The sequence below is a fragment of the Pelobates fuscus genome, chromosome 5, assembly GCF_036172605.1.
Source record: "Pelobates fuscus isolate aPelFus1 chromosome 5, aPelFus1.pri, whole genome shotgun sequence".
Classification (NCBI taxonomy): domain Eukaryota; kingdom Metazoa; phylum Chordata; class Amphibia; order Anura; family Pelobatidae; genus Pelobates; species Pelobates fuscus.
The window spans coordinates 108,750,766-108,773,946 of record NC_086321.1 but is presented as its reverse complement, the minus strand read 5'-3'; the positions used below and the strand labels follow the sequence as shown (position 1 = coordinate 108,773,946).

The following is a 23,181-nucleotide window of genomic DNA, read 5'->3' as shown; positions in this document are numbered from 1 at the left end:
TTCAGATCTGGACTGCCCATATGGGTGGAACAAGTCTGATATGTTTCAGAGATGTTCTCTCTGTAATGGCACAAGATGAGCTCAAACCAGCTTGAGATCTGAGCGGGGACCCACCGAAGGGCAGGCTATTTCAGCTGCTGCCCGTTCTCAGTATTCTCTTGCGTCCTGTTTATTGCGCTTTTAAAAGCGCTAGTCTCAATTTGAAGGCTCAAAAGGGCAGGTATTGTTTTTCTCCATATTTATCTGCTGCTGCTGCTGCTGCTGCTTCTTTCTTTGCTTTCTACACCCACACCAGTAAGGACACCGATCTAACCACTATGTACGATCCCTAGGAATGGTGAAAAGTACACTGGCCATGCCCAACAGATTTACAGTGTAGTTGGAAGATCTATTCACTATGCAACATTCTGACAGGGGAATCTGATCAGTGTGATCATGCAGAGCATGCTCTGGAGTCTTGTTTCTCTCTCCTGCTTCTGCACAATGATGCCCTGTTTCTGTAATTAGTGAAATTGTCTGACACTGAGAAGGGTAGACAAATGGGTGGGGGAGAGGTGGCTGAAGAAACTCTCCTAGATAAAAGGCATGGTCTAATGCAATCTGAGTAAGTTTATAAACATTAAAGGGACGGCTTAATATAGTTGTTCTGGTGGGTATAGTATGCCTAGGGACACCTCCAGTGGCAGTCACTCAGGCGGCCACTAGAGGTGCTTCCTGGGTCAGTGTTGCATAATATGCAGCACTGACATTCAGATGCAGAAGACGCTGAACATTCATCATAGAGCTGCAACTGATTCGATGAGGAGATACTGATTTGTCAACTCTACATTTGTTCCGTATCCCGCCTCCTTGGCAGAAATCATCAGCATTGACAATCTCAGCCAATCCAATGCTCTCCTGTGGGAAAACATTGGATTGGCTGAGGTAATCAATTCTGATAAAGTCAGCCAAGAAGGAGGATAAGTGGCGGAGCAAGTACCAGCAGACCTTTTTTCACCCTATTTAAGGGGGAAATGGGGGTACTGGGGGGCTAAATAGTGTTTTAAACATATATATTCAGGAATACACGTTTATATTCCTGACCCTATAGTGTCCCTTTAAGATGCTTTGTTTCTGGTGACTATAGTGTCCCTTTAAATTAAAGGCTCACTAATGTTAAGTCTCTTCCTCATCTAGAAGGTGTCTGCCTACTAAAGCACCTGCCTAACAATATGAATATGTTTGTATCTATATTTTAGTTTTTAACCGTTTTGCATTAAAAATTAACAAATTGAAAATGGAAGGCCACTTCCAGCATTAGGTGTTCTTTTACGTTTCCAGAGGTTAAGGCAGATCTGTAACTGCTGTGAGAGGTTACAATACGCTTTCCCTGGTAACTCTCAGATACACAAAAAACGGGAACAGAGGGTTACAAATGATCATTATAGCAAGTACTGGGCCACAGCCAATCTACTGCTGGTTTGAAACAAACCACAGAGAAGTGGCACTTTCCTACTGCTTTAGTCTTCTACTGTTGTTGCTAAAGAATTAAGCCTAATAACCATTGTACTTCCGTTTACTGCAATAAAATAAAGTAAACATATATATTTCTGGTATAGAAGAAATAAGACTCCTTTTATGAACTGGAAACCTTGAATATACCGTAGAGGCTAAATCCATAAAATATTCAGCACTATTACACAACCCACATTACCAAGCACATCTCGTAAATAAATAATGAGGCAATCTTATGTACTGCATAACAGAAATGTCTAGGCATTGTTATCTAAATGAAACTAAGACCTGGTCAATTTATTCTTGGATTTCCTTCTTAACACAAAATATGGGATACTAGAATTTAACATTCCAATACCACCATGCTTCTTCAGCCCTTGGTGACTTCACCTGCCATAAGAGTGTCACTACTGTACTCTAGCACAAATGCAAGAGTACAAAAGGAATCTATGGAAAATCCTGCGGGACAATGCTTGCACAATAAGATGCCATCAACATGCAAGATGAAGTCTTCTCGTCAGCTATTGTGACAAACAGCGGTTTGGAAATGGGGGTGAAAAACATGCCAAAGACAGGCAATTGCTACTTAGTCTAATTTATAGTTTCTTGATGGTTTTGAAATTTCAGTAAAAAAACGCAACGTGACACTTTAACGCCAGATAATTAGTTTATTGTCTTCATATCCCATCACACAAATAGTTCTTACAAATATATATAAAGAGCAAACTGACCAGTACAGTCAATGTTAAAATATATGCATTATGTTGAAATATTTATTTGTAGTTGTGTACTTCATAGCTTTCATTTTTCAAGGAAAGAAGTAAACGTTGAAAATGCAAGGTTTCAATCGAACCTTTTAATTCAATACAGAACATGAAGTATAATTTATCATCAGAATCTTAAGACAGAAAGGGGTATAAAATCTTTGTTTCCTTCAATCATTGTGTAAAGTGTCAAGTAGCTGCCTGAGATTCACAAACGCAAATGCAGGATATTTAAAGTAAGGCAGAAATGTGCTGCAGCACCCAACTGGCGATATGCATGCCAATCATTCTGTTCTATTTATAACTGCAAAATTATGCAGCCTACTACTTACTGCTATGTCCACCAACATATGTTACCATTATACTGAAATCCAAACCTACACTTTCCTTACAAACCATTGTTAGCAACACCCCTGAAGCTGAAAATGTAAGGCAGCAGAATATGAGAGATAGACAGACAGACACACACACACACCTCATTTCACAGTACAGTGCACTGTAATTTAAAGTAACATGAATATGAAATTTGACTGAGAATTCAATGGTTGCATTTTACACCTTTTGCAACGCACAAACTCGGCATCAATTCTCCATGTATTTTCAGTATTTAGACGTCTTGGCTTGAGATGTGCCAATGTCCAACAATGGCAAAAGTACATAAATTTAGGTGACAATTTAGTTACATTTCTGACAAACATGTGGAGTTTGTCATTTATTGGTGATTTGCAGACAAAGGTATCACAAAATTTAGACTAATGTAGTCAATCACAGTTAAACATTAAACCTTAGGAGTTTAAAGGGACCCTATAGGCACCCAGACCATTTCATTTCATTGATGTGATCTGGGTACTCTGTCCCTGATCCCCTTAGTCCTGCAATGTAAACATTGTAGTTTTAAAGAAACTGCAATGCTTACATTGCAGTACTAAGACTGCCTCTAGTGGTTGACTACCAGAGCTTGCCACACATGTGCTTTAGCTCTCCCCGACCAAGTGATCTTGGAGGAGGCAGAGTGCGTCCAATTGGCGAGGAACATCAGCGCTGCAATCAGGTAAGCGAATAAAGATTTTTTTTTTAACCCTTTACATTGGCGCATATATATATTGTGTGTATATTTTAGGGTATTTTAATCTAAAGATCTCTTCTAATAATGAAGCATATTGTCATGGGGATTTCCAGATTGCAGACAGTCTACAATCAAATAGCAATGTAGTTCAAAAATGAAAATGGCTATCAATGTTTCCAAACCCTTGCATTCTTGCTTCCGAAAAATCTATTTTTGATTGTCTTACTTTGAAAGAGAGAGACCATTACAGAGTATTTTAGGAGATCAATAATGGAAGGCGATATTTATTTGAATGGATAATGTGGGAATGGATAAAGAGGGAAAGAAATCAGCTTAATAAAACAATGCAGAAATAGTGTTTTGTTTTGAGTGTGCTCCTGCTGTGTACAGTGGATTTGTGCACACAAACTCAAGCAACACTTATACCTGGCAAACAGCCAGCTCAACTAAGTGCTTCAAAGTCAAGCCTCTTTTCTCCACCGGGGATTGACATGTAGCAAGCCTAGCACCCCTTTTGGGGTTCTGTCCCGATTTAGTTCCACAGTTTCCTGCATCCGGGGACACCACAGAACGGTCCCTGGGCAGCATCATTAAACGGTATGTATATTGTGGTTGCCTGGGAGGCTAAGCAGCAGTTGGTCAGGTAACAGTAGCATCAGTCAAATAAAGTGACATTTTATCATAAAACTTAATATATATTTCATTAAAGTCTCAATAAATGTAATAAACATTTGTAAAAAAAAAGAGAAGTGAAAATTTGATGACAGTTAACTTCGCCCACTGACAAATATACTCAAAAGTTTAGTATAACTAAACAACTAAAGTGAATTTAAAAATAATAAATACAAATAAGGGAAAATAGAAGAGGGAAAAAAATCTAAAAACCAGTTCCCTGGTGTTACTCATTTGGGGACAGCAAGGAACTGTCAACAAGATGCACTTGCGTTGGGCAGATGGCACTAAAACTATGCAGGGAGTGCATCAACAGCACTCCTTGCATAGTCCAGAGGGTCCAGAAGTGCCACTCTGTGCAGCCTGTCTATGCCTTTATCAGCTTTGCTAGTGACATGTATCACATAACTGGATACACTCGCTGATGGCCCTGTCTATCTGTCTCGATTCCCCTGCCCAGTTAGGAGGTATGATTTGTGCTTAAAGTTACACTATAGCATAAGGAATCCAAATGTATATACCCAACGTAATAGTGCCCTAGTCAATATGTAGTGGATTGCCCTCTCCTCCCACAAGGGTTAAAAGTTAACTCCCCTTACATTGTGCCAAAAACAAACTTCTAATGGCTGTCAGACACTAAAGGGCCTTTCTCCTTCTAGCTTGTAATTTTTGAATCAATGACCTCATCGAAGAAGTGTCTGCAACAAGGATAATACTCTGGTGCTACACTTATGCTACAGTTATGTTTTGCTTTTTTTTGTGGGACCAGGTAATTTGAACTAAGCATTTAACACTTACATTGAATATAAATAAATTTTATTTTTAACAATACAATTCTTCTGAAATCAAAAGGAAATGAGGATCAGGCTTTCAGGTCTCCATTTTTGGAATGTTTGATACTCTTGAAACTCTGAAAATGTCTGCTTTGTGAGACACTAGTAGAGAAAAATGACTTTTCTATCAGGCTGACATGGAATTGAAGTTGATTTCCCAGGTAGAATTATTTTGAAAGCTCATATCCTGATACATGTGCCTTATCAGGACCATGGGTCACATACATTTTCTGAAACAGGAGAATAATTATATATATATAAACAAATAACTCAAAAATTGTATACAAAATAGCACAAGCTTTCTACCATTTGCACATTATATATATATATATATATATATATATATATATATATATATATATATATATATATATACACACATATACACATACACATATACACACACACACACATATACATACATACATACATACATACATACATACATACATACATACATACATACATACACACAGTTGCAAGAAAAAGTATGTGACCCCTTTGGAATGATATGGATTTCTGCACAAATTGGTCATAAAATGTGATCTGATCATCGTCTAAGTCACAACAATAGACAATCACATTTTTTTTCTTCTGTTTAAACCATTCTGTTGATTTACTTCTATGCTTTGGGTCATTGTCCTGTTGCAACACCCATCTTCTGTTGAGCTTCAGCTGGTAGACAGATAGCCTTAAGTTCTCCTGCAAAATGTCTTGATAAACTTGGGAATTCATTTTTCCTTCGATGATAGCAATCCGTCCAGGCCCTGACGCAGCAAAGCAGCCCCAAACCATGATGGCCCCACCACCATACTTCACAGTTGGGTTGAGGTTTTCATGTTGGTGTGCTGTGCCTCTTTTTCGCCAAACATAGTGTTGTGTGTTTCTTCCAAACAACTCAACTTTGGTTTCATCTGTCCACAGAATATTTTGCCAGTACTGCTGTGGAACATCCAGGTGCTCTTCTGCAAACTGTAAATGTGCAGCAATGTTTTGTTTGGACAGCAGTGGCTTCCTCTGTGGTATTTTCCCATGAAATCCATTCTTGTTTAGTGTTTTACGTATTGTAGATTCGCTAACAGGGATGTTGGCATTTGCCAGTGACTTTTGTAAGTCTTTAGCTGACACTCTAGGATTCTTCTTCACCTCATTGAGCAGTCTGCGCTGTGCTCTTGCAGTCATCTTTACAGGACGGCCACTCCAAGGGAGAGTAGCAGCAGTGCTGAACTTTCTCCATTTATAGACAATTTGTCTTACCGTGGACTGATGAACAGCAAGGCTTTTGGAGATACTTTTATAACTCTTTCCAGCTTTATGCAAGTCAACAATTCTTAATCGTAGGTCTTCTGAGAGCTCTTTTGTGCGAGGCATCATTCACATCTGGCAATGCTTCTTGTGAAAAGCAAACACAGAACTGGGGTGTGTTTGTTATAGGGCAGGGCAGCTGTAACCAACACCTCCAATCTCATCTAAGGCTTCAGACAAGCAAGCTATCACTGGCCACCAACTGTCAGTAAGGCTCCAGACAAGCAAGCTATCACTGGCCACCAACTGTCAGTAAGGCTTCAGACAAGCAAGCTATCACTGGCCACCAACTGTCAGTAAGGCTCCAGACAAGCAAGCTATCACTGGCCACCAACTGTCAGTAAGGCTTCAGACAAGCAAGCTATCACTGGCCACCAACTGTCAGTAAGGCTTCAGACAAGCAAGCTATCACTGGCCACCAACTGTCAGTAAGGCTTTAGACAAGCAAGCTACCACTGGCCACCAACTGTCAGTAAGGCTTTAGACAAGCAAGCTACCACTGGCCACCAACTGTCAGTAAGGTTTGAGAACGATCTACTGAAGTTCCGCCGGAGCTTAAAAACAGCTTTATTTGCTCAGGCGTACGGGATGACATGAATATTTTTAACTTGGTCCAAATGCATGTGATTATAATGCTGTTGTTTGCTGGATATTGTTTTGTCTGTTTTTTATTGCTGGTATGCGCATCGAGACCCTATGGGTAATAAGACTGCGTTTCTTAAGAATTTTTAATAAATAAATAAATAAATCTCTTTGACTGGACTCCAGTTGGCTGACATCTCACTCCAATTAAGCTCTTGGAGATGTCATTAGTCTAGGGGTTCACATACTTTTTCCACCTGCACTGTAAATGTTTACATGGTGTGTTAAAAAAAAACATGGCAACATTTCATTCTTTGTGTGTTATTAGTTTAAGCAGACTGTGATTGTCTATTGTTGTGACTTAGATGATCAGATCACATTTTATGACCAATTTGTGCAGAAATCCATATTATTCCAAAGGGTTCACACAGGTTTTCTTGCAACTGAATATATATATATAATTTTTTTTTAAGTTCCTGCTGTTTTTATTATTTACATTTTTTTTATCTGATAATAGATTGTAGTCCTGGTCAGCAGTATAGAACATTATTGGAATATCAGAAATCATAAACAGATGCATAGAGAACTATAGCACACTTACAGATCTTCAAATAAAGAGTTTAGCAGTTTTAGCTGCCTAAATAAATAGCGAGAGCAGACCGGGATAGACAACCAGCTGTTTGAGAACTACATACTACTTTTTGTACAGAAAAGCCATATGCATCTCTAGGTTAACTCTGAACAGGACTTCTAAAGATGTCATAGTTTATTGGAACTTAACTTAACATCCCACATAATAAATGACTAGAGCACTTCGCATATGGAAACATAGAATGTGACGGCCGAAAAGAACCATTCGGCCCATCTAGTCTGCCCAATTTTCTAAATACTTTCATTAGTCCCTGGCCTTATCTTATAGTTAGGATAGCCTTATGCCTACCCCATGCATGCTTAAACTCCTTTCCTGTGTTAACCTCTACCACTTCAGCTGGAAGGTTATTCCATGCATCCACTAACCTCTCAGTAAAGTAATACTTCCTGATATTGTTTATGTATTTAAATGTTTCTATCATAGCAAGTCCATCAATCGATTCTCACGTTCTATGGAAACGTGACCTGGCCTGTATTTAATATATTCAGGACCAACTCCACATCTGAAGAGTCTCAATGAAAAGCATACATATGGAAAAGGTTAACAGTATTAAAGCGGCACTGTCATGCCGAATCCCGTTTTTTTTTTTAACCCCCCTCCCGCCTCCACTACATCCAATCGACCCCCTACTCACCCCCAAATGCCCCTAAGCCCCCAACATTACCTCTTTTTAATTCTTTATCTTCTGCCCCGATCTATATTCAGGGCGCCGCCATCTTTGTGTGGGTAGATGAAGTCTGCCCACACTAGATAGACTGTGAGATTCCCGCACATGCCCAGTGAAACACCTGGACATGCGAACGGGAATTTCATCTATTCATTCATTCATCAGACACACGAATGAATGAATAGAAAAAAATCAGACGAACAAACTAACACTGAGTATCAGTGTTCGTTCAGTTTATTACAAGGAGGGAGCTACCGGCGTGCAGCTCCCTCCTTGTAATATGTAACTATAGAAGCAGCAGGGAGCAGAGCTCCCCACCACTTTAAGCCCCCCAGGTCCCCCCCTCACTCTATGGGGGTCAATATGAGGGTGGGGGGACCTACTGTCCTCCCCCCCGGCCCCCACCCCTGCAGGGTGGGTGGGGGCCCTAATAAAACAATAAGGGGGGGGGACCTACTGTCCTCCCCCCCGGCCCCCACCCCTGAGCGGTGGGTGGGGGCCCTAATAAAACAATAAGGGGGGGACCTATTGTCCTCCCCCCCGCCCCCACCCCTGCGCGGTGGGTGGGGGCCCAAATAAAACAATAAGGGGGGGACCTACTGTCCTCCCCCCCTGGCCGACACCCCTGAGCGGTGGGTGGGGGCCCTAATAAAACAATAAGGGTGGGGACCTACTGTCCTCCCCCCCTGGCCCCATCCCCTGCGCGGTGGGTGGGGGCCCAAATAAAACAATAAGGGGGGGGGGGACCTACTGTCCTCCCCCCTGACCCCCACCCCTGAACGGTGGGTGGGGGCCCTAATAAAACAATAAGGGGGGGGGCCTACTGTCCTCCCCCCTGGCCGTGGGGCCCACCCTAATAAAACAATTAGGGGGGGGACCTATTGTCCTCCCCCTCGGCCCCACCCCTGCGCGGTGGGTGGGGGCCCTAAATGAACCCCCCCCATCAAGGTGACTAGGGGTCCCAAGCCCCTAGTCACCCCCCCCCCCCCCCCGCCACCCAAAACATTCTATCCCCTACCTACCCCCCTCACCCTAAAAATAGTGAGGGGGGAATAAAATAACTAACCTGTAAAAAAAAAAATTAAACTTACCATTTGATGTCTTCTTTTTTCTAAATTCTTCTTTCTTCAGCCCCCCAAAAGGCCAAATAAAAATCCATCATACCCGTCGCACTTTAAAAAAAAAACAAAAAAACAAAAACAAAAACAAAAACGAGCGCAAACAAAAATTAATCCATGTTCACCCATGGAGGGCACGCCGCGTACTGAGCTCCGCAGGGCGGGTCAAGGCTTATAAAGCCTTGCCCCGCCCTGCTATTAGGCTTAGGACACACTGATTGGTTGGTTTAAGCCAATCAGAGTGTTCTGTGTCATTTTACACAGCGTGGGAAAATTCAAAAGAACTTTCCCACGCTTGTAAAATGACACAGAGCAGTGTGATTGGATGGTTTGAAATCCATCCAATCACACTGCTCTGTGTCATTTTACAAGTGTGGGAAAGTTCTTTGGAATTTTCCCACCCTTGTAAAATGACACAGAGCACTCTGATTGGCTTAAACCAACCAATCATTTTGTTCTAAGCCTAATTGCAGGGCGGGGCAAGGCTTTATAAGCCTTGACCCGCCCTGCGGAGCTCAGTACGCGGCGTGCCCTCCATGGGTGAAGATGGATTCATTTTTGTTTGCGCTCGTTTTTTTTGTTTTTTTTTTTTAAGTGCGACGGGTATGATGGATTTTTATTTGGCCTTTTGGGGGGCTGAAGAAAAAAGAATTTAGAAAAAAGAAGACGTCAAATGGTAAGTTTAATTTTTTTTTTTTTTTACAGGTTAGTTATTTTATTCCACCCTCACTATTTTTAGGGTGAGGGGCGTAGGTAGGGGATAGAATGTTTTGTGTGGGGGGGGGGGGCGTCTAGGGGCTTGGGACCCCTAGTCACCTTGATGGGGGGGGCTCATTTAGGGCACAGGGGTGGGGGCCGGGGGGGAGGACAATAGGTCCCCCCCCCCAATTGTTTTATTAGGGCCCCCACCCACCGCGCAGGGGTGGGGGCCGGGGGGGAGGACAATAGGTCCCCCCCCCTATTGTTTTATTAGGGCCCCCACCCACCGCTCAGGGGTGGGGGCCGGGGGGGAGGACAGTAGGTCCCCCCTTATTGTTTTTTTGTTTGTTTTTTTTTTTTAAACTGCTTACTACACATGCCCCTATTCGTAATCTTTACAGCCGCGGCAATGAATAGGATTGGAGTTTCATTCATTAGAATGAAATTCCGATACAAACAAAGTACCGAATTGCATCCTAACACCAATGGAGAAACTCTTCTCATTCTGTTAGGATGCAATTCGGCAGTTTTGCCGGCGTTCTGTCTAAGTGACAGGACGTTCGGCAATACTGACAGGAAGCATTGTGGGAACATGGAGGAAAGCTAGGGATCATGGGAAAATTGCTCTGACCAGCGGAAATGAAGCACACTTTGCTCCTCCGCTGGTCTGAGCTGGTCAAGCGGAGAAATCCTCCATAAGACAAAGAGTCCCTACTTTGTCTTATGATTTTAAAGAAAACTAAAGAAGACAGGAAGAAAAGAATAACAGATCCCGAGAGAGGGGGAGAAGAGGAAGAGATTGAGGAAAGGTAAGTTCGGCATGACAGTGCCGCTTTAACAAATGCATCAAATAGCACATTTTAGAAATAAAGAGCCGTGCAAGAACTATAAATTACAGTTTTTACAATTTATAGGAAGAGTATACACAGAAAAAAAACTAATGTGACAAATTATTTAGTAAAGGTATCTGAATGAACAGAAGGATTTAATGTGCACAAGAGGGAGTGACACAAAGCTAGAGTGTATGGATGATTGTTAATTCTTTGTAATCAGATTGATTTCAGGTGTGAGAACGCGTAGTAATGAAGCAAGGAATAGAGGAAGGAAGAAAGGAAGGGGCTAAATGTTATGTAGCCACAAAGAGGATGTCCAGGAATAGAAAGCAGAGAATCAATTGGTGATGGCTCTGGAAAGGTGCATGTTGCTAGTATAATAAATATATATTTATATTAATAACATTGCTTGAGAAATCTAGCCCACTCAGACAGACTTGTTGCATGTTTCTTTGCCTTTAAAGTTTTGTGAAGGCAGCAACAGTATCTAGTCAAGTACAAAAAAACAAAACTACCACAGTGTGTGTCTCACTCACACACACACAAATATGATTATTTCATCAATATAAATTCTGTATGAAATGCTTACATTGTCTGTGCTGCAATTTCACTAAAATAACATGCAGACAAAAAAAAATAAAAAATAAAAATACCAAGACAAAGAGAGAAGAGGACAAGCAGAAAGATTATGGCTGCGGCTGAAAGGAACAGGTTCGGATAAGTAGAACTCATCTTCCCATGTACACTGTAGCCACTGGAGACAGTCTCCATTGTGCGTCTTTGCAAAATATGTATAATACATACAAAAAATATTTTCATGATATTAAGATTATTTAAAAAAAAAAAAAAAAAAAAAACACACATTACACGTTATATTAAATAATGCACCACGGCAATGAGACTAGCTTTGTGATCACTAGTTTTGGTTAAAATTTGTAGTGCACATTTTTATTATTACAAAGTGATCGAATGACACGTGTAAACCAAAGAATGTTAAGTAGCCTCAGGTATAATTTCAACAGGAGACCTGGTTTACATCTGCCCTGCAGAAATTAAATGCAGTGGTTTCACTAAAAAGGCATGACTGAAAAAGATGTCCAAATCAACAACCTCTCTGAGGGTTGCCATGAGCTACAGACACCTTCATGGAACACTATGAATTCTATCAAGGCACCTACAGCCATCCGAGTTCACATTATATAATTTCTGGTAAAGCCAGGAAAAAAAAAAAAAAAATTAGATAGAAAATGCCAATAGTCCTATTCTAATATCCAAATAAGCACAGACGGCAATCAATATTAAGATTTGTTTATTAAACAAGCACACAAATACATACAAATGTGCATATAATTTAAAGACTAGTATAATTCAAAACAATTATGCAAATATTCAAAGTTAGACAAGCAATGTCAACATATCTGGAAACACGGTTATTAAAGCTTACAGAAATCCAATCAATCATTAAAAAAAAAAAAAAAAATCAATAACAGATAAGACATTAATAGATAAGTAACCCTACACTTATTTCATTGATATTAAATACACACACACACACACACATATATATATATATATATATATATGATGTGGGATTATTTAAAAAACCTTATTGTATTTGTATTCAATTATTGCACTAACTCCATTTTAACTTTATACTGTGACAATCCTCCATTTTGTCCCCCTAACCTGACTTCTTCAATCCTCCATTTTGTCCTCATAACCTAACTTGTTCATTTTAAAATCACCTTACATGACAGAATTTCCCAGCACATCTAATACAATAGAACAAAGACTGTATTTTCTATAAAGATATGATTAACACAGGAATTGCTGACTTTTCCTTAGATTTGCAACAAAGTATAATTTGAAGGCCATGCGAACACAGTAGTAATGAAATGTTCTATTCATAAGAGACCTTGCACCTGGCCACGAGGCCTGAGATCACCGACCGTGTAAAATGACGCTCAAGACCCCTTGTCCCCCACCCGTGTCCAGAACAATCCCACCTCTTGGTGGGTGGACACGGGATTAACCACTTAGTCTTTTGAGCCAATTAATAATATTGATAGGTGGACACTAATCCAGACACTTGACAATTAATCCAATTAATGATGTTTATTTACTGATATTCTAATAAGCAATGATGACGTAAAATGTCTCTTAAAAGGACCTGCGTGTCCGCTTTTTAATCACTTGCCAATAAATTTTCTCGAAGTTATTTTAACCTGAACCTTGTGTGTCAGACTTAATTACTTCAGCGTATATACGCAATTTATTTTATTGATTTGGACAGGAACAGATAGACATTTAAACATTTTGGTTTACTGCTAAAAAGTACCATAACAACTTGGCGCCCAACGTGGGGCATCGGGCTATGTCCGGCCGGTGAGCCGTCCTAAGGAAGACAAGGGTGGACGGAGGAATCCAGGGGGAAGGAAGGGAGATTGATCACCTCCAGATACACGGTAGAGACTTCTGCAGAGCCACCGGTACGTTCCGGCCCCTTTGATTGACCCGTCCACGTGTCTGTGACTGCTTCCCGGGAGGACATCAAAGACAGGTAATATCTTGCCCGGTGTCTCGTTACTCATTTGTTTACCTGCATTTTAGTCTATCTGTTGCCTGGGTGTGTTTGAATTGTGTTTGAATTGTTTGCCTGTTTCCCCATTTTGAGATAAAGGGGGGGTGGACCTGCAGGGGATTTGCCTGGGGTTCTGTCTTGCTTGTTTTCCCCTTTTTGGGATAAAGGGGGGTGGACCTGAGGGGATTTGCCTGGGTCTTCTGTTTTGTCTGTTTATCTGTTTGTATTTTGCCCCTTTTGGGATAAAGGGGGGTGGACCCGAGGGGATTTGCCTGGGTCTTCTGTTGCCTGTTTTACTCCTTTTAGGAACCACGGTGCCGTGGTTGTAGGGAAAAAGGGGGGTTGACCTGTGGATGCGTTCCTGGGGGTCTTCTTTGCCTGTTTACCTCTTTTAGGAGCCTCGTGGCTGTGGCTGTAAGGAAAAAGGGGATTGTTGGAACTGTGGATTTTGTGTAGACTCATAATTTCCTGTGATCCTTCTCGTGACACTCTGAGAGCTTAGCTAGCCTCATTGTGCACGTGGTAACCCACAGTTTCGAGTACTGGGGCTAGTGGAATTCCAATTTTGGTAACCACTGTCCCGAGTACCGAGGCTGGGGGGATTCCAGTTTTGGTAAACCTCAGCTTCGGCTGGGGGGATTCCAGTTTTCTCTTGGTAACCGCCGCCCTGAGCGCTGGGGGCTGGTGGAATTCCAGTTTTTCTGTTTATTTGTGGTAGTGAGACTTATAAGTGGGTTTTATAGGGGCACTACAGGGGTTGAGGGAGGTGACTTTGGGATAAGCACATGAGTAAAGGAAAGGAATTACTGTTGATTTATGCATACACTGTATTTCAACTGTATTGTTGTCTTGTTTGTTTAATGAGGAGTCTCATGTACTCCTGTGTCTGTCTCTAAGGATTTTTCCTTGCCTTTCATCTTTTCTACACTTTCTATATTATTATACTATCCACTCCCATTCCTCTTAAAAGAGAAGTGATTGGTCACACACTTCTCACCTCGCTCCAATCCGTGTCTACCACCCCGGGTAGGCGGATTCAGTGACTAGTCTACGTTTTGGGAAGACGCACCTGAGAAAGTCCCACGATTCTCGGGTGGCAGTCGAGCATTGTAGACGTTCTTGTTCAATTTTCCTTCTCTCCCTCTATATCTAGGACGCTGGTATAGGGGTAAAGGGATTATGGGACAGGATTTAGATAAGCCCAGCAAGGGCTGGTTAGCATGTGATTTGGTAGAGAACAGAGAGGGTGAAGAGATGGTTAAAGGTGTTGAAAAGATTGCAAAAGTATGTAAAATTGCTGTACCGACATGTGGGAGATTGCAACCAGAAAGTTGGCGCAAGTTACTAGCAGAAATGAAAGGCAAGCTTACAGATAATGGTTTATTAAAGACTGCTGAAGCATGGTACAGAGTAGCGAAGGCTATTCAGTTAGAAGGTTGGGTTGAGGAAGAAGTAAATCACAAAGGTGTAAAATTGTTTGTGTATCATAAAAATTGTGTTGCTGGGATTTACCCTCAGCCAGCGCCCCAAAATGGCGCCCAGGGGATGTCCGTCCCCAAGGTTCAGTCAGCCATAGGTGATAGCCAGCTGACTATGTTCCCCACTCCCGATCCTCCCGAATCCCATCCCATCACCTCCCCTGTCTGCCCGGTCCTGAATTCTGATGGATCTTTCTTTACCCCTTCCCTTTCTCTAACGGTCCCATCATCCTCAGCCATCCCCACGCTTCCTTCCATGCCTAATCCTAACATCTCATCTGCCGCCTCCTCCCTGCAATCCCTCTCTATGGTTAATCCCCTTCCATCAGCACCCATCCAGCTAACTACCCCTCCCTCCCATGCTACGACTCCTCTTTCTGCATCCATCCCTACTAATCCTGTCCTGTCTCCTCCGATAACCAGCTCCGCCCCAGTCCAATATCCTACCTCCTTAACCGTACCTACCCACCCTACTCTTTTGCCCTCCCCTGCCTGGCCCTACCCCTTCCCATATCCCATGGCCCTGCCCTACCCCGGTTACCCTCCCCTTCCCCAAGCCGCTCCCCAGGTTCCGGTCATGCCCAGTCCGGCCCAATCTGCCCCGGAAGTGCCCATATCAAATATGGCCGCCGCTTCTTCCCTTAATCCTGAAGCAACTCCTTTCCCCGCCTCCAATACGGCGGCTCCCAGTTCAGCCCTGATGCCAGTAATTCCCGGCGACTACCTGTCCCCAGGTTACGACTCGCTAGCCACCCCTGCATCTGGGGCTCATTCCCAGCCACCGACCCTTTCACCTCACGCGGGACCTGCACCGCGTAGAAGAGTCAATATCATAGAATTCGATGATGACGAGATGGACAGGGTGTCCCATGTCTCATCGGAACTTGCTGCGGGAGCCCCATCTCATCGTTCTATCGATGATCCCTTCGGCCACAAGGGTCGGGGAGAACAGGCCCCTCCTAAATATGTAGCTTTTAACCCCACTCAAGCTAGTGCTCTGATGAAATCACTCCCGGACCCAGAAAAGCAGCCTATGCCCTTCTACCGAGGGATAGTTCAAATTCAAAAGACTTATTCAGCCGCATGGCGTGATTTATTGAGCATTTGTGCTATTAAAGCAGGGGATGCGTATTGGCCAAGTATGGCCCGACACCTCAGTACAGATCAGCTCAACAGTGATGTTGATTACCCCTCTGGAGTAACTTTTTGCACCCAATTAAAAGAATGGGCTAAGGACAAACTTGCAGATCAGGCTGCTGGCCTTACTGATGTTATTCAAGATAAAGGAGAATCAGTGGAAAGGTTTCATGCAAGACTGTATCAAATGTTTACAGATTTGGGGTTTGATCTTACTGACAAGATTCATTCACAAATGCTGTCAGGTGCGTTTGTCCAAGGTGTTAAGGACTCTATACGCAAGGGAATCATTGCTGCACGCCCTGAATATAAGGTTGTTCCCCTGGACACCCTACTTTTAGTTGCTAGAGGTTTGGAATCCGCTCAGACCCCAAGAAGATCCACTTCAGCGCCTCTCATGGTATCCCGCTCCACCCCAGTCCCAAAAGGTACTAGACCGGAGGAGGGGGGACATTGTTTTAATTGTGGAGCCAAGGGGCACTTTAGAAGTGACTGCCCAGAACCTAAAAAGGAGCCAAGGGAGCCCAGAAAGCCCTCCAAACCTGCCCCAGCTCCCAAAGCCACCAAACAGGTTCCGATAATTGAGGAACCAGATGATTAGGAAATTGGCAAGCCTGTGTCTGCAACCCCTGTTATGGCAGTGTCTACAGGGGATAAGGGGGGGCCACTTGCCACAGTGACTTTGCCCATTGAAGGCCACCCTACCACATTTCTAGTTGACACAGGTGCAGCCCGTAGTGTTCTGCGAGAACAAGACCTGCCAGACCCATCCTTTCTGTCAAATATTGACGTCTCTTGTGTTGGAGTGGATGGCCAGCCAAGACATAGCCCTCTAACAACTCCATTACGAGTTGGCTCTAGCCTGCTTGCTCGCTTTGTGGTATCCTCCACATGCCCAATTAACCTATTAGGTGCTGATGTTCTTTCACGCCTGCAAGCATCCATCACCTTTACCCCGGATGGGCAGGTAGAAATGTCCACACCTCTATCTGAATCAGACACCTCAGCCTTGTGCTCCTTGCCTCTAATGCTGCATTTAGAAAAGCCCCGTGAGAAAGCAGCAGAATTAAGGTCCAATTTCCCAGAGGCATTAAAAACACAGGTGCCCGCCAAGTTATGGTCCTCAGGCCCAGAGGACATAGGTCACCTAAATGTTCCCCCTGTGGTGGTAAAGCTTATTCCAGGGGCTAAATTACCAAGAAAACCACAATATCCATTAAAACCAGCACAGGCTGCTGCCATTTCTACCCACATCAAGGCACTCTTGGAGAAGGGTGCCCTAGTGAAATGCAAATCTGAATGCAACACCCCATTATTCCCTGTGAAAAAGAAAACTCCAAAAGGTGAGCCAGAGAAGTACAGGATGGTTCAGGATCTCCGTGCTGTTAATGAAGCTACCGTCCTGGACACCCCTCTTGTACCAAATCCCCATACTCTGCTCTCTGGAGTCCCACCATCTGCAAAATTTTTCACAGTCATTGACCTAGCAAATGCCTTTTTCAGTGTTCCACTGGACCCATCCTGCCAATACCTGTTTGCTTTCACCCATGAGATGCAACAGTATACCTGGACTGTCATGCCCCAAGGGGCACAAAATTCACCAAGTCAGTTTGCAAAGGCCATGGCCACCATCCTTGACCCATGGCAAGCCGAGCACCCAGAAGTTGTTCTGCTTCAGTATGTGGATGATTTGCTGCTCTGTGGAGATGATATACCCACTACTGAAAAGTGCTCAATTAGCCTGCTTTGTTATTTGGCAGAACAAGGATGCAAAGCTTCACTCATCAAGCTACAGTTCTGCCAACCCTCAGTAATTTTCCTTGGACATTGCCTATCTCAAGGTACCAGACATCTTACCCGGGACCGGGTAAGAGCCGTACTGGATATTCCAACTCCAAGAACCTCAAAATCTCTCCATGCCTTCCTAGGCCTCATTTCCTACTGCAGAGCATGGATCCCAGAAGCCTCCCTGCTCATGCAACCCCTCTATGACGCACTTAAGTCTGACCCTTTCTGTTTAACTAATGAAGCTCTGGACAATTTCAATGCTCTCAAACGTGCCATTGCTTCTGCTCCTGCCTTGGGCCTACCTGATTACTCCAAACCTTTCAAATTATTTGTCTCTGAAAGACAAGGCCACGCAACAGGAGTTCTCACCCAAACTAATGACTTAAGAGGCCGCCAGAGGCCTATTGGATATTTCTCATGTCAACTGGACATTGTGGCCAGAGGGACTCCTTCCTGTCTCAGGGCTGTTTTTGCTGCAAGAGAGCTCATAGAAAGAACCTCAGACCTGGTCCTTGGCCACCCCCTGGTTGTTTTGGCCCCTCATGACATTTCTGCCATCATCAACCAAGTCCAGCTCAAGCACGTGTCTCCAGCCAGACACCTACGCCTCCAGTGCCATCTTCTTCTACCTGACAACATTTCCATCCAAAGATGTCAAGTTCTTAACCCATCCACTCTTCTTCCACTCCCTGAGGGGGGTATCTATTATGGATTTATCACAGATGAAACCTACATTTACCTGCTTTGTGGATGTATCAAGAAAGTCATGCATCCACATTTGACATTTTATGAAGGTGAAAAGCCTCTCTGTGAAGGCCCAGATCACGCCTTCTGTACCATGTGGTACAAACCAGACATTACTCCCGAGCCTTGCTATGAAGATGAGCTCTACCATTGGACTGATGTTAAGCTCACTGCTCAAGATTTCTATTGTGACTCTGAAGGCAATAGCATGGTCTTGGTCCAACTACCTCAACAACTTAACTACCTCTACCGCCATTGGGATACTGCTATCCCACATATTCCTGTTACCAAATTGAAGACAAGGTCATGGAATGACCTTGGGCCCATGGCAAAGCTATGGGCCACCATGGATGAAGAACAGCTACAGGAAAATGGTATTGTCAAATACCCAACAACTGACCTTCTGGAAGCATGGCCACGCCACTTCCTAGAAAAGGAATTTCAAGATCTGGTCATAGTGAATGATTATGACCCCGAAACACCTCATGACTGTTTTGAACAGATGAAAATGGAGACAGTGCACCTACCAACTGTGCATGAGAATCCATTACAAAATCCAGATTTTACCCTGTTTGTGGACGGCTCAAGATATGCTGATGAAGAAGGAAGATATCATACAGGATATGCCGTAACCACAACAGACGAAGTTATCAAATCATCATCTTTACCGCCAGCAATGTCTGCGCAAGAAGCCGAATTACAGGCTCTGACTTCAGCATGCAAAATTTCCGAAGGAAAACGTGCCAACATCTATACAGATTCAAGATATGCTCTGGGTGTGGCACATGACTTCGGCCTAATTTGGAAGACAAGAGGATTTCTTACCACCGCCGGTACACCAGTCAAACATAGTACTGCAATTAAGGAGCTAATGGATGCCCTCCTACTCCCTGAAGAAGTGGCCGTTTTGAAGGTAAAGGCCCATGGGAAATTGGATGCAGATGAAGCAAAGGGCAACCATTTGGCTGATCAGGCTGCTAAGCTAGCAGCCAGGGATCTGCAGGAAGTGGATGAAGAAGTGTCCGGACAAGAAGAAGAAGAAGAAGTCCCTATTTTTGCTCTGCAAACTCTTCCTACTGATTTGCGAATTTTGCGAGAACAGCAAGCTGCAGTCACTCCTGAAGAAACCCAAAAATGGAAAAATAAAGGAGCTGTCCAAAAGGACGGAGTATATTACAACAACTTCAAATTTTGCCTTCCAAAAAATTTATATCCAGCAGTTGTCCAATGGGCACATGGGCCTGCACACCTGTCAAAAGAATTGATGGCCGCCCTCATACAGAAGTATTATGAAGCACCCGGAATCACAACATTGATCAACAGCTTCTGTAAGGCCTGTGTTATTTGTGCAAAATGCAATCCAGGAAGACCAATCAAGGTGCCTGCAAAACACCTGGCAAAGCCCATGTACCCCTTCCAGCGAATTCAAATTGACCACATCCAAATGCCCAAGAGTGGGCCCCATGAATATGCACTAGTCATAGTGGACATGTTCTCAGGGTGGCCAGAGGCCTACCCAGTGGCCAATATCACTGCAAAGACAACCGCAAGACGCCTACTTACAGAGATAGTATGTAGATTTGGACTCCCAGAAGTCATTGAAAGTGATCAAGGCCCAGCCTTCACAGCAACAGTGACTAAAGAAATTTGGACTGCTCTAGGGGTGACCCTAGCCTTCCACACCCCTTACCACCCACAAAGTAGTGGTAAAGTAGAGCGCATGAATGGCACTCTAAAAGCCAGAATGTTAAAAATGTCGCAAGAAACAAAGATGCCCTGGCCAGAAAGCCTGTCAATAGCTTTATTCAGTGTTAGGCACACACCTAGAGGGAAGCATTCACTGTCCCCATATGAGATTCTATTTGGGACAGCACCCAGACTAGGTTGTTATTATCCGCAGCAGTTACAGCTCCAATCAGATGTTTTAGTAGATTATGTAACTGAACTTGCAAGTGCCTTAAACAAAATACATGCCCAAGTTTTCTCTTCAATTCCAGATCCCGAATTGGATACAGGTGCCCATAACCTGCTCCCCGGAGATTGGGTTCTGGTCAAGAAGTTTGTGCGGAAAAATACCCTGGAACCAAGATTTGACGGTCCATTCCAAGTTCTCCTGATTACCGCAACTTCCGTCAAACTGGCCGGTAGGCCAAATTGGATCCACGCTTCCCACTGCAAGAAATCTCCTGCCCCAGAGGAAGCAGATACCGCACAAGCATGTACCTCTGGCACATCTTCTCCTTAATCAGCCTCATAAAGGCCCAACAAGTAGCCATCACCAAAGATATTAGTGGGTATACCTTCTGGTACAATTCATCATGCACCCATGTGGCTACTTACACCTTTGACTATTGTGATATTGTAGAATGCCCGTTCCCCACATCACAAATCCAGAGTATTTACAGAGATATCCCACATTCAAAAGACCCATATGTTTGTGTAGTTGACAAACAATGGGGGCACAATTGTAATCATTGGGGGGCAGCGGGATGGAATGCCGGGCCTGCCTGGGGTTACAAACCAAAAAGTGCCTTATCTAAAGTAGATGAACAAGGTAGATCCCTTCTCCAGAGAATGACTTTGAGAAAGCCTGGGGGAGGTACACCAATGAAATTAATCCTTAACATTGAGCATCCAAGCCCAACGGATGCCGACCAGTATGTGATGGGAATGTATTGGAAAAAGGGTTCCTACCGTAAATTAGGGCATTTCTTCCTAAAAGATATGTGCAACTCTTCCGAGTGGCAAGGGGCCACCCATATGGTCCCTAACCCATTAAAACCTCATATCCAGACCTTTCAAGACATGATGGCCATTGCTAACCCCACCTTTGAAGATACCATGGCCGCTGAAACAGGTTTTAATGATGTAAATTTATGGTTAGAATGGATGAAATATAATGCTAATAAGCATAATAAGACTGCATGTTATGTGTGTGGTGGTGCCCGGCCTCACCTGGGTACCGTACCTCTAATCCTGCCAGTAGATATAGAGGAATGTGTTTTAAGCCTTTTTGCCTATCACTATGATTTTAACAGGTCCATATGTAGTGCATGGACAAAGGAGTATCCTCTCCTAACCAAGGATGTCAAACCCCCAGATGGTATTACCGTGTATAAAGGTAATTACACTTGTTATGCTAATTATGATGGAATTGGTAAATTCTTGGGTAACTTCTCTAAGGGGTATTGTGCTACCTACAGGAGTGTCTCTATGAACTTGTTGCAGTTTCACACCAGGTCATTAGGGGATATCTACTGGTTGTGTGGGGATTTACAGTTAAGATCCAGAATGGACAAGGAGTGGTGGGGGGAGTGTACTTTGGCTAAAGCTATTATGCCTATACATATCATCTCTGACACACACCTCAACACCCATGAGTCCAGACACACTAAGGTTAAGCGTGATGCCACAGTAAAAGGAAGTTTTGATCCTCATGTCTATATTGATGCCATTGGGGTGCCTAGGGGGGTGCCCAATGAATTTAAAGCAAGAGATGAAGTTGCTGCAGGATTTGAATCACTTTTTGCCATAGTTACCACAAACAAGAATTTAAATTGGATAAATTACATTTATTATAATCAACAGCGTTTTGTTAATTATACCAGAGACGCCCTCCAGGGATTGGCCGAACAATTGCAGGCCACATCCCAAATGGCTTTCCAGAATAGAATGGCCCTAGATATGATCTTAGCCGAAAAAGGAGGAGTTTGTAAAATTTTGCCCGACACCTTGACATGTTGTACCTATATCCCAGAAAACACAGGCCCTAATGGTAAAGTTACATTAGCCATAGAGAAATTAAATGACCTGTCTATAGAGTTGAAAAGGAATTCTGGGATACAAGATCCCTGGGAAAGATGGTTTGGCTGGATGACGGGATGGCAAAAGGCTTTAATGCATATTGGTATGGCTATACTAATTTTTCTTTTTCTCTTTGCTCTTCTCTTTTGTTGTATTCTCCCATGTCTGAGAAAATCCCTCCTGAAGACTGTTGACCAAGCGGCACCCACTTTCGCCCATCTTGAAGTTGATGACCAAGATTTCCAAGACATCAACTCACCCTGTCTGCCGCTGCAAACAATCCCTTTTGTTGATAAAGTGCAGGAATTCTAGGAAGGGACTAGCTCAGGGACAGCATCTGTCAGTGAATGGTAAAGGCCCCATGTGGAGAAGTGGTGGGTTAGCTGCCATGGGATACCCTTGGGTGTGAAGTGTTCGAGAGCCATACTGACGGATGAGTTAGCCTATTAGGGTCAGATCTAGGGACAGCCTTGCACTTTGCATTAACACCTAGCTAGCGGCCACGGGGTTTCTGTGCCTTTGGGTTAACACGTCTTCCTGGTACTAACTTAATAAAGTTTTATCTCTTAGAATCTAACATTTCATAGGGGGGACTGATGTGGGATTATTTAAAAAACCTTATTGTATTTGTATTCAATTATTGCACTAACTCCATTTTAACTTTATACTGTGACAATCCTCCATTTTGTCCCCCTAACCTGACTTCTTCAATCCTCCATTTTGTCCTCATAACCTAACTTGTTCATTTTAAAATCACCTTACATGACAGAATTTCCCAGCACATCTAATACAATAGAACAAAGACTGTATTTTCTATAAAGATATGATTAACACAGGAATTGCTGACTTTTCCTTAGATTTGCAACAAAGTATAATTTGAAGGCCATGCGAACACAGTAGTAATGAAATGTTCTATTCATAAGAGACCTTGCACCTGGCCACGAGGCCTGAGATCACCGACCGT

General features: G+C 43.2%; 1 protein-coding gene across 4 annotated transcripts in view; it reads right to left on the bottom strand.

The window, feature by feature from the left end:
- Nucleotides 1–23,181, bottom strand: part of CSNK1G3 (casein kinase 1 gamma 3) — a 118,217-nt gene that overhangs the window by 59,139 nt on the left and 35,897 nt on the right. The gene's annotated exons all lie outside the window — the stretch shown is intronic.